This window comes from Sardina pilchardus, chromosome 6, assembly GCF_963854185.1.
Source record: "Sardina pilchardus chromosome 6, fSarPil1.1, whole genome shotgun sequence".
NCBI lineage: Eukaryota > Metazoa > Chordata > Actinopteri > Clupeiformes > Clupeidae > Sardina > Sardina pilchardus.
This window is the reverse complement of record NC_084999.1, coordinates 50694-70000: the sequence shown is the minus strand read 5'-3', so window position 1 is coordinate 70000 and position 19307 is coordinate 50694. Positions and strand designations below refer to the sequence as shown.

Below are 19307 nucleotides of genomic sequence, written 5' to 3'. Positions count from 1 at the left end.
TTGCCGCAGTCTGCCAGAGTGGAAGATGGCATTTGAAATCCACCTCTGGTCCTGGGCAGGGATGTTTTTACGCATCTCTGCTGGCAACCAGACCGAAGCTGCAGCCCCCGCAGTGGCCAGCTGAACTCCTACAGGTTCATCCTGTTTAGAAGACGACAATAATGTGTTAATGTATGGCATACATAAAGGCTACATTAAGCATAACCTACACAACAGCCCACTTCTGTACTTACACAGACTTCTGCCATGCTGGTGCTCACAGCAGGGCTGGGGGTCCTCACAGAGGTTGGAGCATGGGGAGGGGTCCTCACAGAGGATGGAGCATGGGGAGGGGTCCTCACAGAGGATGGAGCAGGGCTGGGAGTCCTCACAGAGGATGGAGCAGGGCTGGTCGTCCTTGCAGGGGAGGCAGAGGGGCTTGGGGTCCTTGCAGGGGAGGCAGAGGGACTTGGGGTCCTCATAGGGGAGGCAGAGGGGCTTGGGGTCCTCATAGGGGAGGCAGAGGGGCTGGGGCTCCTCCTAGCCACTAAATTAGGCTTCGGTGAGGTAGATCCACCAAAGCGTGATTTAGTGTACTGAAAAGATAAACAATATTAATTTTATGATGTAACAAATACAAAACCACTATGAATGACATTAGTTATTTAATATGATATTCACCATTGACAAGGTCGGAGGAGGGCGAAAGAAAGATGGTGGCACAGCAGCCGCTGCACCTGGGTCTGATACCACAGCAGCAGACTGTGATGGTGGCACAGCAGCCGATGCACCTGGGGCTGATACCACAGCAGCAGCCGCTGCACCTGGGGCAGGAGGCTGAGTGGTGGGCTGCTAAAGCAACAGCATTGTGTTATGTGATATCACAGCTACAGCATAGCAGCAGACATGAGATGCAAGATTAATCACAATGATAACATATGTTACCATAGCACTGTGAAAGCCACAGTTACAGGCCACTGACCCTCCAAACAGAGTGGACTGTCCACGGGCCTGCATGGGGCATTTCTCAATCTGAAACAATCAGAACAGTGTTTAGCCTGGGGTAGGGATACAGGTATACAGTCATTTGTTTTATTGCAGGGCATATTTTACCTTTTGATAAAGGCCAAGGCCACTTCCGCTGCCTTGGGGCTGGTCTGTTGCCTCCAGCAGGCCAAACCCCAGAGCTAGCATATGCCCTCAGCCTCTCCATCCACTCGCCTTCCCCCATGCCCTTGTGGCTTTTAGGCCTGTCACTCATCTAAAGGCAATATGGACATGGACAACAATAAACAATGAGCCTCATTTGGACAATACACTGTGACACTACAGCATACACACACACACCTAATATGACAGCTGTTATCAAATCAATCAGGTTACAGTAAGGATGGGTGTCTGATCACCTCTGATAAGGTGAAGTAGTTGATATGATTTGCTATTCATAGTAATATTGGGGGTATTATATAGATCATAACGTTAGTTTGTTTACAAGACACAAACTAACCATAACAGTTACCTATAGCTTATAATCTACCCAGGTAGTGGGCTAGGAATACTAATATTATGATAGTTGCATGGCTTTTTCTATTTTATATTAATATTGAGCCTATACGTTGCATTTATTGGTCGTAACGTAACCGTCAGTTTGTTTACATTTCACGTACTACGAACGACCCATATTAGCGAACCTACAGCTTGGTATACCCCCTTATCTGATGCAAGTTCACGCTAGCTAGAACAATTACGTTATCCTACTCATAAAGCACACATAATTTGGCATAATAATTCCCTTATCCTCCACGAAAACGTAATTGACCGGCAAGTTAGCATTAGCGATTGTTAGCTATTGTGACTAGCCTGGCCTTAACGTAACGTAACACACTTAGCAAAACAATCGTATACCTTCGTGTGAAGGATTACAATAAACCACAAATGCTTTTTACAGCAGGAAAAACGTATTTGAATTGTTACTTACCACTAAATCGTACTGCAAGAAGTTCAAAAAAGCCCCGGGGTTAAAACAGCTGACCGTCGCTAGGCACTCATAAACAGGTACGTAACGCACGTCGGCGACTCATCCAATCCACATTGGAAAGTAGCGCTGTGATTGGCCGGCTCCAATGTCATCCCGCTACGTGATTGGACGGGGGAGTATCTCACATTGGAAATGGACGAACGTGATTAGCTGTTGACATTGGACTGAAACAGACGATCGTTCAGGAGGTGGCGCCACAGAGACCGCTGGAAGAGGTTGTGGCCTCGCCTTCAAGGGCCACATCAAATCGGACCGTGCCGTTTTCAGCGTTTCTCTCGGCCTTCCAGTCATTCCTCAACGACGCATGATTAACGATATTCCCCTTGTTTGCGCCTTCTCACGGCTGTCACCACAAGGAGTCAGGATGGCCGAGCGGTCTAAGGCGCTGCGTTCAAGCTGGGGAACATTCGGCCATCAAAGATGGGGAAGAAGGGGGGAGAAGGGGGAAGAAGAAAAGGGAGGGGAAAAGAAGGAAAAGAGAGAAATAAAGGAAGGAATATGACTCTTTGCATGGATATCTACTTGATTAAAGTTGTTTTGGTGCTTGGACACACGTAGGAAACTTTTGATAATAATTTGATAATATAAACACTTCAGACGGGATTCGAACCTGCAAAAACTGAGAATGCTATGTTCAAGAACTGTCAATGACGTCACAATTAAGTGCATTTTTTTCATTTCTGCAAGCATTCTCAGCTATTTTAAATGTTTTAGGCTTACTGTGACTTCCGATTAGGCCTTTATTTACATGTAAAGCTCAGAATAAATACTACTAATAAATACTAAATAATGAATATGTGAAATATGCCATACAGGCAACATTATTAATGTAAATAATGAATAATGATTTGTTTTTGTTTTGTTTTCTAGCTCTGCCACCACCTGAAGGACTGGATTGTCCTCTGCAAAGGCTGATGTCATGGCTTGGATCTTTCCCTACATCTCCTTTATGCTATGGATTACTACTACTAATAATAATAATGAATAATTATTTGTTTTTGTTTTGTTTTCTACCTCTCCCACCTACCTGAAGGACTGGATTGTCCTCTGCAAAGGCTGATGTCCTGGCTTGGATCTTTCCCTACATCTCCTATATTGTAGCGTGGTTCAGGAAACACCTCCCATATCATTGAATATTACTTGTGTTTTTCTGTTTGTGGTTCATAATGTATTGTTTTTTCAAGTATCAAATGTATAAATGAGGTGAAATGAACCTAATAAATAAATAACATACCATCTTGCTGTTACCAAATGGCACATCACCACCATTATGACATTATTATCACACTTATTGTCAATAAAATACCCACTAGTACATTTGTTGTTCACCAGTTTTTAATCCACAAGAAGGAAGCAAGGAAAAATAAAACAATAATAGACAGAAGAGAACAGAATACTAATAACACATATTTTAAACTATTTACAATATTTACAGTGGCATCCATCACTTCCTCGTCATCTCTGCCAACCAGTCCTCTTTGGAGAGGGTCTCTGCATTTGGGCAATAAACCCTGCCACGGGAATGGTTGTGCTGTGCCCAGTGGCAGCCGTGACAAATGACAAATGCAATGGCCTCTGAACTGAACTGCTGCCTAGACTTTGGACTGGAGCTGGACCCACTGCAGCAGCAGCCTCTGGTCCGAGCGCAGCAGCAACCGGCTGACGTCCTGCAGCAGCAACCTGCTGACTCCCCGCAGCAGCAGCCTGACGTCCCACAGCAGCGGCAGCCTGACCTCCCGCATCAACCTGCTGACCTCCAGCATCAGCAGCAGCCTGACGTCCCACAGCAGCGGCAGCCTGACCTCCCGCATCAACCTGCTGACCTCCAGCATCAGCAGCAGCCTGACGTCCCACAGCAGCGGCAGCCTGACCTCCCGCATCAACCTGCTGACCTCCAGCATCAGCAGCAGCCTGACGTCCCACAGCAGCGGCAGCCTGACCTCCCGCATCAACCTGCTGACCTCCAGCATCAGCAGCAGCCTGACGTCCCACAGCAGCGGCAGCCTGACCTCCCGCATCAACCTGCTGACCTCCAGCATCAGCAGCAGCCTGACGTCCCACAGCAGCGGCAGCCTGACATCCCGCACCAACCTGCTGACCTCCAGCATCAGCAGCAGCCTGTTGTCCTGCAGACCCCACATGTGCTGTGGGTGGCTGTAAACAAAATTGATACACCACTAGTTTTAGCTTGTGTACTGATTTGAGTGTGCGCGCATGCACACACACACACACACACACACAGACACAGACGCACGCACGCACGCACACAACACACCTCCAGCAGCACCGGCAGCCTGACGTCCCACAGCATCAACCTGCTGACCTCTGGCAGCAGTGGCAGCTACCGGCGGACGTCCTGCAGCAGCAACCTGCTGACTCCCCGTAGCAGCCTGACGTCCAGCATCAGCAGCTTGTCATCCGGCAGTAGCAGCCTGACGTCCAGCAGCAGCATCCTGTTGTCCTACAGACCTCACATGTGCTGTGGGTGGCTGTAAACAAAATTGATACACCACTAGTTTTAGCTTGTGTACTGATTTGAGTGTGCGCACATGCACATGCACACGCACACGCACACACACACACACACACGCACGCGTTAGTTCAGGCAGGTCACAGAGTCTCGCTAGCTTCCCTGGATGGCCCAGCTGACTGTCAATCTATTTTTAATGCATAGCACCATAATGACTGATACAAAATGAATTCCAGACATAATCCCTTCACTTTACCCATTGCCATAGGTGACACAAACCACCTATTTTTTTAAAAATAATAATACAATCTGTTTTTTTTGGCTCATTAATTAATCTGACTTCCATTTCAAGGAATAAACCATTCTAAAAGGGTTACAATGTGTACATACGACAACAATAGCAAGAGTTTTCTGTAACCTGATCGTTTATCGTGGTTGTTATGAATATACCATGGGCTATATTAATATCAGGTATTAATATCAAGCTGTTATATACCTCCAGCCAATACTTTACAGTGAATTTGTGCAAAGGGATTGAGAGTGATAGACCTAACCTACAGTAGCCAGTAATATAATTAATACATATGTGGAAAATAGGTGGAAATTGTCGTTTATCATAAGCAATACCAACGTTGCTGTTATTTATAGCCTACCGGAAGTTGGCCAATGCGCTAAAAATAGCGATATTCAAGTCAGTGTTTTTCCCCCACGTAATGACGTTACAGCTAAATACATCCATTTGACAACATCACACAATAGCTGAAATTATTTATTTACTGTATATTATGTCATTGTATGCTAAAATGCTTCACCTAAATAGACGGGATATAGCCTAGCAATGCCTATCAGCTGACTCCCGTTACGTGACGATTATAGCCATAAATCGATAATGACAACACCGCACGACAAGTGAAGTTATTTCTTAACATAACGTTCTATCATCCGACACTGTCAGAAATGTGTGCATACTCACCATTTTCGAAAAAAACAGGTAAACTCCAGCCGCTAATAATATAGCTAGACAGATACTCCTAGCGAACGTGAACACATCCCTGAGCAACAGCTTCCGCTCAATATTTCTCGCTTCTGATTGGTCAAATGTTGAAAATAATGAAGAGCAGGGATGGAGATTGGCTGAAAATGTTGAGAAATGTTGAAAATGGCGAAACGCGATTGGCCCTCTCTCAACATTGTTCAATATTTTACACGGCCGATCCGACGGCAGCTGGCGTTCAGGTCGCAGTCTCTCTGGAGGCGTGGGTTCGAATCCCACTTCTGACAAGACCTTTAGTTTGCGGGACAAAATGGCAAGACTCTCCGCAGCCTCTGTCGCCAGGTGTCTTTGCCATCTGCCACGGCTGCCTTGCACAAAAGCGTACAGAGAGAGCACGGCGCAGATGCTGACAACGGGTAGTCGTGGCCGAGTGGTTAAGGCGATGGACTAGAAATCCATTGGGGTCTCCCCGCGCAGGTTCGAATCCTGCCGACTACGTAGACTATTGCATCTAGGGACAGAAAAACTGCATGTGACGGCTGCAACGGAACGGTCTGGCTGCTTTTCTGCAGGCGATCTTGGGGAAGCATAAGCTCGCGCAGGGCTTCGCATGGCACTGGGCACAGGCGACTCTTTAGCAATGGTGCTAGCTTGCTTTTCCAGAAACATCCTGAAGAGTACTCTCCTGCCCACGTCAGCGAGAGGGCAGTGTTTCATTTTGCACGGTGCAAAAGCAGCGTGCCCCGTGTGAGGATCGAACTCACGACCTTCAGATTATGAGACTGACGCGCTACCTACTGCGCTAACGAGGCTTCGGTTGTTGCTGTCAGTACGGAGAGCTCATCTCCGTGTCTGGCGCCGAGCCAGTGGGCTCGCTTGTGTGACTTTGATTGTCTCGCACAAGCGTGAGTGACCCACGGTAGCCGAAATAGCTCAGTTGGGAGAGCGTTAGACTGAAGATCTAAAGGTCCCTGGTTCGATCCCGGGTTTCGGCAGCTCTTTATGCTTCCGTCTGTGGCTTTGCCAGATGCTAACGTGCTATATTTTGGCTGCCCATCAGCCTCCTGCAAAAATGCACGATTCTGGTGGGACTCGAACCCACAACCTTTGAATGGCCTCTTCCTTTGCCAGGTCGTTTATTCGAAAAGCCCTAAAAGATTTTCAAAAAAAGAAAGAAAAGTTAGACAAAGAACCCAAAATAATACCTCTGGTGTCTACATATTCTAATGTGACTATGCAATTCAATAGATTGGCTAAAACAAATTTTGAAAAGTTTATTACTGGTACAAAAAATCTGCAAAATCATAAAGTCATATCCGCTTACAGGAGGAACAGAAATTTGAAAGATCTCCTTTCCAAAAGTAAACTAACTCCCCTAAACCCAAGCAGGAACCAAACTAAAATTAAAGCCTTTAAACCAAAAAAATGGATCAAAAGTAATTCGACTAAAAAAATTTTCAAAATAACATCAAAATTAACCCAGCAAACACCTAATTGTGTTTATTTAATCACATGCAATAAATGTTCTAAACAATACGTCGGACAGACAAGAAATACTATACAAATTAGGTTATACCAACATGTTTACAACATCAAAAACAAAAAGGAGACAAACACACACATCGTTAAACACTTCGTAAACCATGGTCTGTCGTCCTTGCGAGTCATGGGACTCGAAACAAATCGATGTTGGACCCTGCAGGACAGATTGATGGTAGAAAGACAGTGGATTAGAAAATTAAATACAGTATATCCTAAAGGCTTAAATGAAATCTAGAAAAGGATGGGCAAAGGGAAGTTGGGAAGGGAGATGGACAGTGCCCAACCTTTCTGGGGCTCCTGGTGGGGAGAGAGACGACCCGGACCGGACCCCTAACCTAACCCATACCCTAAACTTAACCCCTACCCCATCCAATTCCTTACCCCAACCAAATTCCTAACCCCAACCACAACCCCTATCCCTAACCGACTACCAGCTCCTGACCCCACCCTAACCCTGACCCCAACCACAACCTCCACCGGACTCGGGGGTCTTCCCTCCTCATCCGGGGGTCCCTGTGAAGGATAAACCCTAACCTAACACGCCAGTGCCTCTCCCCCCAACATCACCGTCCATCTCTTTCGGAAACCTGCAAAAAGAAAATATAATTAAACATAAACATCAACCTACATCAAATTAAATACTTACCTGGACCAACAAAACTGCTTCCAAAACGAATCACACTTACCCGGATCAACATATACTCAATACACAGTACTCACAAAAAACACAACAGTTCAAAAATAAATAATTACTCTAAAACACAAAATGAAACATCAACAAACTATTTCATACATGATTACTTACCTGGATCAATAAAATGTATACTTACTCAAACAACATACAATCAATAAACAGGACTTGAGACAAAAACAAGAATTCAAAGATAAATAATTACCCTAAAACACAAAATAAAACATTTACAAACGATAATATACTTACCCGGTTAAAACAGCAAATCAATGACTATGTAATGCTTCAACAAATGCATCAAAGCTGAGACATCGAGAAAACCGAACATCGAGAAAACCGACCAGAGGTTATAAAAGGAGGCGTGGACTAATTTGGCCTCAGTCTAGATCGAGACACCGAAGAGTGAACATCAACAGAGCCTACCTCTATCAGCTAGTTGAAAAAATCCAGTACTCAGTTCAAGCGCACCACTTGAAAAAGATATCGATAGATATCGAAACGTCGTGGATAAAGCTTGAACAAAATGACATTTAATAATGAATGGACAAAAGTGCACTATAGGAGAGGACGTATGGTCCCTCCTGAATGACAAGAAACAACAAATTATGACAACACTTACCGTAGACAACGACTAGATTTAACCGATTATGACAACACTTACCGTAGACAACGACTAGATTTAACCCTCTAACCGCCCGGGTTTTTTTGGATTTTTGCATAAAAAATTCAAAAGGCCATGGCTTGAAAGTGGTCAGAGATAAAGTCCTACTGTAAATGTGAAAATCATTGAGTATGAACTAAAGTTTATAAAGGGAGTAAATTTACTCATCTAATTTGCATATTATGACGTCACAGGATGGCAATAGCGTCAAATTATGCACATTTCAGTAAATACTGATTGTTGAATACATTTGAGCAGTTTTACTTTGATTTTTATAATTTCTCCGACATAACAAACAAACAGGACCACAGCCAAATGTAAACCAACAATAGTAAACTATTAGTATTACCACAATCCCTATGTTACTATATAATAAAGTAGCCTGGTCAAATCAGTTCCTATCGCGGATGACTTTGTAGTTCTTCAGAGCCCTATTTTTACTAGACCTGCTGTGTGTACCATCCCTGCTGAAAAAACCAGCCTGACCAGCTAAAGGTGGTTTGCTGGTTGACCAGCTTGTTAACCAGCTTGTTTGGCCACCCTTTGATGGTTAACCAGCTAGACCAGCAAAACTCTCGCGAAAACACACCTTCAGCTGGTTTACCCAGCTTATGATGGTAATTCAGCTGGTTTTGATTGTCGTACCACCTTAAGCTGGTCATTTTAGTTGGTGTTGCTGGTCTACATTGCTGGTTTTTACTGGCCACGCCAGCTTATGTTGGTCATTCTAGAAAACCAGCTTGACCATCTTTGTCAAGCTGGACAGGCTGGTCACCAGCATGACCATCTTAAACCAGCTGTATCCCAAATGACAGGCTGGTCACACCAGCACGACCAGCTTCCTCAGATGGTCACGCCAGCATGTCTAGCTGGTGGCCTAACCAGCTACACCAGCAAAGACCAGCAATAAGAACTGTGTTTTGGGCAAAGACCAGCTAAAACCAGCTAAAACCAGCTACCAGCCTAAGCTGGTTTCTTGCTGGTTTTTTCAGCAGGGATGTCAATTACAGACACTATCATCATGATTATCATTGGCACCAAGCACACCATGCTTATTTGAACCCTTTGGTCAACATTGCTGCAGGTAAACATTGACGTACACACGCAAAGACCCACCTCCATTCACAGACGCATCTTGACTGTCACTGCCAATGAACGACCGATCATAATCTCCAAAAGGCAGATATTCTCCTTCAGAATCAGAGTAGGTGAATGGCAGACCCAAGACTTCATAACACACGACTTTGTTTTTTAACATTTGCCGTTTTTCTGCTTCAATTTGTGCATAGCGATCGCGCATTTCACTTCCGCGTTATAAACAGGAAATGCGTCTTTTTTTTTTGTTTCTCGCGAGTAATACAGGCACTTCCTGAAAACTTTTTTACTCGAATTTGGGCTTGAATCGAAGCTCTGGATGTCTGCCAACTAGTGGTGGAGAGTACAAAGGCGATTTGTCACCCTACTCGGATCTACCGTCTGTTTTAATCAGTGATGTTGCTTGTCGCCGTACGGCGCCTTGGGCGGTTAGAGGGTTAACCGATTATGACAACACTTACCGTAAACAGAGACATTGGAGCGATGTGGCCTCTGGAAACCAGAGTGCGGACCGCTCCAACAATTACCGATTTAGACATTGGAATGATGGGGCTTCCCGAAACGGGAATGCGGACCGTTCCAATAATTACCGATTTAGACTGGAAAACGATGAGGCTTCCCGAAACGGGAATGCGAACCGTTTTAACCACAACCGAATGAGACAGGAGGAGAACGATGGGGCTTCCCGAAACGGGAACGCGAACCGTTCTAACCGTAAACAATGGAGACAAAAAGACGATGGGGCTTCCCGAAACGGGAATGCGGACCGTACCTGTAAAAACAACAACAGTGACAAAAAAATGACAAGAACAGAACAGAGAAAATCAAAACAGCAATTACATTCCTACCTCCTCAGAATTGAGAGCAATAAGTAAACTAATCTTAAAATTAATCAAAATGGTACACCACAAGAAGAATATCGAGACAAAAAACAATGACTCACCAAAAACTTTTCAGAGACTAGAAACCCTTCTCACTAGCACTATCAAGCCATCCTGCCCCAGTGAAAAGGTCTTAGACCTACTCTCTGGGAACGCAAAAAATTGGGTGCACAATACTCGACTCATTCTCGAGGAACATTATGAGTTGGGTATTCAGGACACGCTGGGGGAACTGATGTCCCTTATTGACGATGATTGGCACACGGCCTTTAATATAGCGAGAAAATGGGCAACTAGACACTTGGGACAAAGACTACACACAGAAACGATTGGGGATAGGTCCAATAGGGGATTGGTCCTTTGATGAGGATTTTCCCACTCTTCAAAAACCAAAGGGCCCTCTTCTTACGCCAACACACCTGAAAGAAGCAAAACAACAAAGGGTTAAAACTCAAAACATAAAAAACCCATGCGTGGCACTCGACACTGATGCGATCATCGAATTACACCCGATCAGCCAGTCACAGGAACCTGTAAACAAAAAAAATCAAAAAACATTAGACAATTGGATACAAACACAAAAAACAGAACGACTTGAGGATTTGCTGGACCTCACCACAGCATCTACCGACTTACCTGCAAAGAAAAAAGCGATGACACCTACTCATTCACCACAACGAGAAACAAATACACCAACACTGACCTCACCAAGACAGACAGCCACTTCACCAACATTGACTCCACATAAACACACACAAACCCCAGGAACTAAACCTACTAGACACATAAACACACACAAACCCCAGGAACTAAACCTACTAGACACATAAACACACACAAACCCCAGTAACTAAACCTACTAGACACATAAACACACACAAACCCCAGTAACTAAACCTACTAGACACATAAACACACACAAACCCCAGTAACTAAACCTACTAGACACATAAACAAACACAAACCCCAGTAACTAAACCTACTAGACACATAAACACACACAAACCCCAGGAACTAAACCTACTAGACACATAAACACACACGAAAAAATGATGGATTGGGATATTACAATCACAAAAAAATGGGTAATCATGGGGGACTCGAACGTGTCAAGAATTCCACCTTTCCAGTCGCCTGACTTGCAGATCGACAGCTACCCGGGCGCAACCTTTCTACACGCAGAGGAAATTATCAAAAAAGCAAAAGTTAAAATAACAGTGGAGAAAGTAATACTATCCTTTGGCATCAATAACAGAAATCAAAAGGTTAGGGAGACAGCAATAAAACAGTTACAGAAAGCAGTAAAAGCAGCTAAAGACAAATTCCCGAACGCAGAGATTTGGGTTCCACAAGTCAATTTCTCCAGAAGTCTCCCAATGGAGCAACAGAGGATGCTAGATAGCCTAAATCTACACATAGAGAGACACATGAATCATATTTCATTGCTACCACCGGAAGATTTCTATGTGGATAAGGATTTGACACATTGGACGACGGACACAGCAAAGGACATCCTAGAACACTGGTCTATTCAATTAAACTGCGACACCCCGTAAGCCTTAAACAAGAGGAGGGGTCTAAAACTGTTATTAATTTGGCAAAAAAATTTCATCCCAGCCCAACCCAAATCTCATTAATGAACAAAGGATTATCCTTTATCCCAACATTGGACATTACTAAAAACCGTAAAAAACAATTGGAATTAGACATACAAAATTACCACAGAAGACTTAAATTACAAACGTATTTTGAAGGCAAAAGAGCAACCCCCCAACTCCCATTTATCCCAAAGTCGGATTGGACACCTACCTTTAGTCAATTACCACCATCCATCAAAAAAATAGTTACAGCAGACAATTATGCATTTAAAAATTTACATTGGGGTCAGAAAATTTACATTGGGGTCAGAAAATTGAACAAAATCAAGAAGAAGAAGGAAGAAATTAAAGCACTGAGACAATTACAAGGGAATAAACATATAGTAATCAAACCTGCAGATAAAGGAAATATTATAGTTATTATGGATAGGGAACAATATGTATGGGAAGGAATGAGACAACTTAACAATACAGATCATTATAAGAAATTAACAACACCTATTTATATGGAAAAGGTTAAAACAATTTTGGACAAATTAGTACAGGAAGGATACATTAACAGAAAACAAAGACAATATTTATTGGGAAGTGACATACCAAGACCTAGAAGATTTTATTTATTACCTAAAGTACATAAAGAACCACTTACCTGGAGTATACCTGGAGAAATCCCGCCTGGAAGACCGATTGTGTCTGATTGCGATAGTGAGACTTACCTGGTTGCAGAGTTTATTGAATATTATTTAAATCCCCTGTCCAACAGACACCCTAGTTTTCTTAAAGACTCATATGATTTCATCGAAAAGGTTAAAATGCTAAAAGTTCCCCCATCAGCGTACTTATTTACAATTGACATAGATAGCCTCTACACAAATATCGAAACTAGATTGGGTCTAGAGGCTGTTCAAAAACAGATGGCAAAGTACCCAGACCCAAAGCGGCCAGATAAATATCTGCTACAGTTACTCAATATTAGTTTAACTAAAAATGATTTTGAGTTTGATTCAAAGTTTTATTTACAAATCAAAGGGACGGCCATGGGTAAAAAGTTTGCACCCTCGTACACAAACATATTTATGGCAAATTGGGAGGAAACCGCTTTACAAACAGCATCTTTAAAACCTACCTTTTATTTTAGATTTTTGGACGATATATGGGGTGTCTGGAACTACACTGAGCAACAATTCATGGACTTTGCTAATCATTTAAACACACATTCAAGATCAATTAAAATTAAATATACAATTCATGACAGTCAAGTTAATTTTTTGGACACGGTTACATACAAAGGACGTACATTTCATGAAACAGGTCAGTTAAGTTTAAAAATGTATTTTAAGGACACAGATACACACGCATTACTGTACAAGACAAGTTACCATCCTACTCATACATACAAAGGCATTGTTAAGTCACAGCTATTAAGATTCCATAGGATATGTTCCGAAAAGGAAAACTTCGATGAGGCCACCAGGATATTATTTTCAACTCTTCGACACAGAGGATACTCCAGGTCGTTTCTTCGAAAAGCCCTAAAAGATTTTCAAAAAAAGAAAGAAAAGTTAGACAAAGAACCCAAAATAATACCCCTGGTGTCTACATATTCTAATGTGACTATGCAATTCAATAGATCAATATGGCTTGATCAATATGGCTTGCAATGCAAGTCAATGGGAGAACACAATATAGTCTGTAAAGTAAACAAACGAGGCAAGACCGAACTTCTAAAAATAACCAGATTATTCTAGGGCCCTTGTGATATTTATTGAGATCAAAGGTGGGTCTCTCTGACTTACTGGAAGCTTAGCAAAAATCCAAGTTTAAGCGGTGAAAACTATTTCTGTCCAAGAGGGTGCCATATCCCACTTTGGCCATGTGGCTCCGCCACTAACAATGCGAGTCTATGAGGATGGTTTCAGAAGTCTCTAAAAGTGTGTTTGCGAGCCTAAATCTCACTAATGAAGGCTTACATAGAGTGGAAAAGAGTTCAAGTGTAACCTAGAAAATGTAATTGTACAAATGGCCATATATATGGCTAATTCTAGTTGTTTTCAAGGAAAGCAAGGGCTATATCTTCCCGAGGGAATGTATAGCAACTCTCCAGTATGTGACTAAATTCAGTGCCCACCATAGATGTATCACTTGTTAAAGCTAGGGAGGTCCAGAACTCTAACAGCGTGTTGTTCCCCACAGACCGACAAGGGAGGATGACGGAGGCCCAAAGACCACCGAGGACGTCGTGCAGGTTGCAGGTAAGTGAAAAAGGAAAAGATAAAAATTTATCAAATAACCTAGATTCTAGAATGGTGTACAGAGTGTGTAGAGATGTAAGAGTCTAGTCTACAGGATACAGGGGTCTTCTAGCAATAGAAAAGAATCCTGAGAGTAGGATAGAAGGCCAGAAAAGAAAAGGTCCTAGATAATATTACAAGAAGGACTGCAAGAGGTCGTGAACTCGTCACTCTCACTGACAAAGGGCAGACCAAAAGGTATCCGTGTAAAAAGTACACGTTTATACAAAGAAGCTAGGTTATGAATGGGAGCACAAAATAATACTAAACTACCAAGGGAAACAGAGCAAGGGACCGAGAGAGTAGGCAGAGCCACCCACGCTGATGTAAACTCCTAAGTGCATGAGAGCAAACGTAACACGGCAGTAGTGGTTGTTGTGATGTTATTAGCGTTTCACGTCATCTCCGTGATCATGTTGTTAAGACCGGTGGGATAAGAGGTGTTAAGTCTATTGATCCACAGATGTTCGTGCCACTTTCTTTGCGCGTCGGTCCAGAGAACGCCGTACTGTAGGCCAAAAACTATGAACTCCCCGCACTCGCCTAACGTGAAATGCGCATAGAGCACCGTGTTGACTCTCGCTCGTTTCACGTAGTACAGATGTTGTTTGACTCGGGCGGCAAGCGCGTTTCTAGTTTCGCCCACGTATAGTTTTGAACAAGTTTTGCACTGTAAACAGTACACGACGTTTGCGGTTTTGATAGTAAACTCCTGTATGATTAACCCTCTTTACCCCATAGCGGCCGCCGACGGCCTGTTAGAATTCTACTGTAACGGCCGCAGCCGGCCGTGATTTTTAAAGGGACATCTGCTACAGTATAACCTTCATTCACGAAGTAATACAGTGTTAGTGGATACATGAACATCAGACTTTTATTTTGACACACTTATTTGTCTATGTCACCATTGACATTTCTGAGGTATTTTTTAGTTTAACCTGCATTACGCTGTTGATTGACCGGCTGAGCAGTTGCGTTGTTTTGAGAATGGCTTCTAACAAGCGTCCACGTATGTTCTCGTTGGAAGAGACAGTATTGATGATGGATGAAGATGATCTACCCTGTTTGGATGTCAGTGTGGATCATATTGATGTAAGAAAATAACTTAATACAAATAAAAAAGTAATATTTAACGCTAGCATCCTCCCGTTTGTTATGTTAGTTAGCTGCCTCTCTCTGGTACTGTATCCTCGTATGACTGGTTCTATGAAAGTTGATTAGGGTTTAGCTTACACCAGCAATATAAAAACATACACCGGTAATGTGTTGTAATTAACCATGAACCCATAAAATGTTTAGTTGCAGATATATCTCTTAACACTAACGTTGACGTTAGGCTACTCCTTTCTGGCATGTTCAGTAACGCTAACTTTCATACATCACTGACAGTCTGGCTACGAGGCACCTGTCTCTTTGATTCAGAGTTGACTAACTAATAACCACAACGCTGTAAATCCGCCGTGTTTTCTACTTATGGTTGTCAGGAAAACGTAATTGATTCACATAATATTTTATCATCTCGTGTAATTACAAATCATCATAGCCCGCTAATTTGCTATCTTCACTGAGGTAACGTTGGTCTGAGGCACGCTACGTTAGGACAGGATGATTAGCACTAGTGAAAGTGTGCAACAGGTTCATCACCAAATTGACCAAGTTCAGATAAATTATATCACATGATGTACGTGAAAAAAAACGTAAATCCATGTCAGGTTTAACTATTCTTTGTGGCATTCTTAGTCAAATGAGTTACAGTTTCATGAGCTATGCTTCTCCACTAAATTGGTTCATAGCCTGACCTATAGCCTATCATGCATGAGCTGTAAGGGCCAACAGCTAAAACACAAGCAAGTGCAAGATAATTGCCTGTATATTTCAATGAATTCATTACTCCTATAGTACCTCGTTTCCCAGCTTCAAATACAGACCTGGTGTTAACCACATTATAACTTTGGGTTAGTGAAAGACTTTGAGACTACAATTCACATTATAGGCAATAAACATGCTACCAATTAACACTACCACACTATCCTTTTCACTAATAAATAAATCTGATAATTATGATGTCCTCTAGTGTGTCCATAGTCCATATCAGCTAGTGATCTAACAGCAAACAGCCCACTATTGTGTGTGTGTGTGTGTGTGTGTGTGTGTGTGCGCGCGCGCGCGCGCACTGATGAGAGAGAGAGACAGAGGGAGGAGGGAGAGATTTAGGGAATAGTTATCCTGCTGGCTAAATCATTCCACGAAATAATGAATCAGTTCATGAAAATGGACGGAGCACTGAGATTATGGAGAAGTTTTTGTTGCTTTTTATTGCGTCAGGATGTTGGGCGTTCCAGCTCATCAGAGAGTAGTCAGGATGCTGTGAGTGTGGCAGCAGAGAACGTGGAGGACATGGAGATGGAGGAGGAGGAGGAGGAGGAGGAGGAGATGGAGGCTTTGGTAGTTCAGAGAAGAGGAGGACGTGGGCATGGCAGAGGAAGGCGCGGACATGGCAGAGGACACATGAGGGGGAGAGGGCGGGGCAGACTGTCGGGTAGGCGGGTGGCTGACAACCCATTCTCTTGGGTCAGAGGGGCAGTTGATCCTTCCCTTCAGCCATACAGTCATGAGGCTGGGCCACAGATCACACTAGGGGGTGTACTGGATATTTTTATGCAAATGGTGGGGCTTGCTTTTTTTGTTAATCTGGCAGAAAACACAAATTTGTATGCCTCTCAAAATGTGTCCTGGACCAGTACATGTGTGGAGGAGATGAAGGTCTTTGTGGGGTTGAATATACTCATGGGAATTCATCGTCTGCCATCTTATCTTGACTACTGGTCATCCGATCCTGCCCTGAGAGTGTCCTATGTGGCAGACACTATGCCTAGGAATAGGTATGAGGAGTTATGTAGGTACCTCCATTGTTCACGCCCAGGCCCAGCAGATAGGGGCGACAAGCTGCACAAAGTGCGACCACTGATGTGTGTGTTGCAGGAGAACTTCCCTGCACTTCTTAGGCCTTGGAGAAATCTGTCCATAGATGAGGCCATGATCAAATTCGATGGCAGGTTACTGTGGAAGCAGTATATGCCAAAGAAACCTGTCAGGTGGGGTATTAAGATCTGGGGCCTCATGTACAAAGACTTGCGTGGAATTCCTACTAAAACATTGCGTACGCGAAAATCTGGAAAGAAGCGTACGCACAAAAAAATTCAGATGTATGAAACCATGCGTACGCAGCAATCCACGCAGCTTTCCTTTGTACATCCCAATTTACGTGAAATTAAACGCACATGCACGAGCACTATACTCCACCCTCTCTCCTCCCTCAATCACACTCATTTTAATATGCAAACTAGAAGGCCACTCGAAAACTCAGACCTCCGCGAAGGCAAAATGGCTTATCCCACAATATTAATAAGAGTTAAAACGCATTTGTAGATCCATCCGTTCTCGAACCTGCTACAAAATGTAATACAATTTAAATAATCAAATCAAAAAGTGCTCTTATCAGACAAAATGGTAAAGATACAGTAGCCTACAGTACGTCTTTATCATCTGTAATTAATATCGAAAAACAAAAAAACGGTAGTGGCAGAGCGTGGCAGTGGCTACAAGGGTCAGAGACCGTGGCAGATTCAGTGGTCAGTCTGCAAGTGACAAGGTTCACATAACGCGGTTTGGTGGGCATTTCAAGCATTACAAAATAACTGCATTAATCACTCGTGTCCGAGTAAGAGACCACGCATCGCGCACCCATAGTAGAAGTTTATCCAGGCTTTGCCATGACGATTTCTGAATCATATTCCTATATTTTGCACAAATGTGACAACAATAATGTGAATGCTTACTCGAGGAAAGTAGCCTATGCAGTCAGTCAGGGAAATTGCTTCAATTCACGCGTATCATCTTGTCCCATGTGTATTTTGTTTTACTGAAAACTATCGGAAATATGTGAAAACACCCGGGAAATGTTTAAGGCATGGACATATTCGTGAAGCCGACCCCATTTATCGCAGATTTCGAGGAAGGAAAGCTCTTCGAAATCTGAAATGTTTGATAAGCCAGTGAACAATCATGGAACTAAATATAGGCACTATATTTATACGTTTCACATTAGGCTACCTAATTCTTGATATCCTCTGATAAGACTACAGTTTTAATTGCAGATATAGGCTGTTGCATAGTTTGGTAGTATTAACGCACATTGCATGCCCATTTATCTAGAAACATATGCCGACTTCGAAGTGCTATTTTTAATAGCCCACATTTCACAATATGCTGTGCAAATAAAGGCCTTGATTCGTGATCAACTAATGTTGTTGCGCTGCATTGCCTCTACGTGTCGCCAACTGACGATACACACTGGAAATGTGCGTACGCCAGGCATGAAGCTTGCGTGGAGGACCGCACATTCTCACGTTCAAGTCAGTCTTTGTACATCCGGACGTGAGCGTGAGAGTTAGCGTACGCAGCATTTTTGTGCGTACGCAAGCTTTGTACATGAGGCCCCTGGTGTCTCTGTGACTCATCGACTGGGTACTGTTTGGCTTTCCACGTCTACACAGGAAAAGATAACGGTGAGGCAGATGACCTTGGTTTGGGATACAGGGTGGTTATGGGTCTGATGCGAGACTACTTACACAAACACCACCACCTGTATGCCGACAATTTCTTTTCTTCCATTCCCTTGGTAAAAGCCCTGCTAAATGCTGACACATATTATTGTGGGACCATAAGGCCAAACAAAAAATTCTTCCCCAAAGACTAGATGGAAGGCAAGCTAAAGCGTGGTCAGAGCCTGAAGCAGTCAGCTGAAGGTATGACAGTTTGTAGATGGAGAGACAAGAGGGATGTCTGCTTCATATCCAGTTGTGGGGGTACACAGGACACTTTAAAGCCTCTGTCGAAGTTCACTGCTGATGAGTTCATCACAGTACCAGAGCTTGTCCTCGATTATAATGCAAACATGGGCGGTGTTGACCTGATGGATCAATTGCGGAGCTACTATAATGTGGGAAGAACAGGGAAAAAGTGGTGGAAGTATGTGTTTTGGGGAATGCTCAACATCGCATTGGT

General features: G+C 43.3%; 3 non-coding genes across 3 annotated transcripts; 2 read left to right on the top strand and 1 right to left on the bottom strand.

Annotated features, from left to right (window-relative positions):
• The first annotated feature begins 5897 nt into the window (after nt 1-5897).
• Nucleotides 5898-5979, top strand: trnas-aga (transfer RNA serine (anticodon AGA)). The gene has a single exon. It is a non-coding gene; the product is annotated as a tRNA-Ser (tRNA).
• A 241-nt stretch (nt 5980-6220) lies between these two features.
• Nucleotides 6221-6293, bottom strand: trnam-cau (transfer RNA methionine (anticodon CAU)). Its single transcript has one exon. It is a non-coding gene; the product is annotated as a tRNA-Met (tRNA).
• A 110-nt stretch (nt 6294-6403) lies between these two features.
• On the top strand, nt 6404-6476 carry trnaf-gaa (transfer RNA phenylalanine (anticodon GAA)). Its single transcript has one exon. It is a non-coding gene; the product is annotated as a tRNA-Phe (tRNA).
• The last annotated feature ends 12831 nt before the right edge of the window (nt 6477-19307 follow it).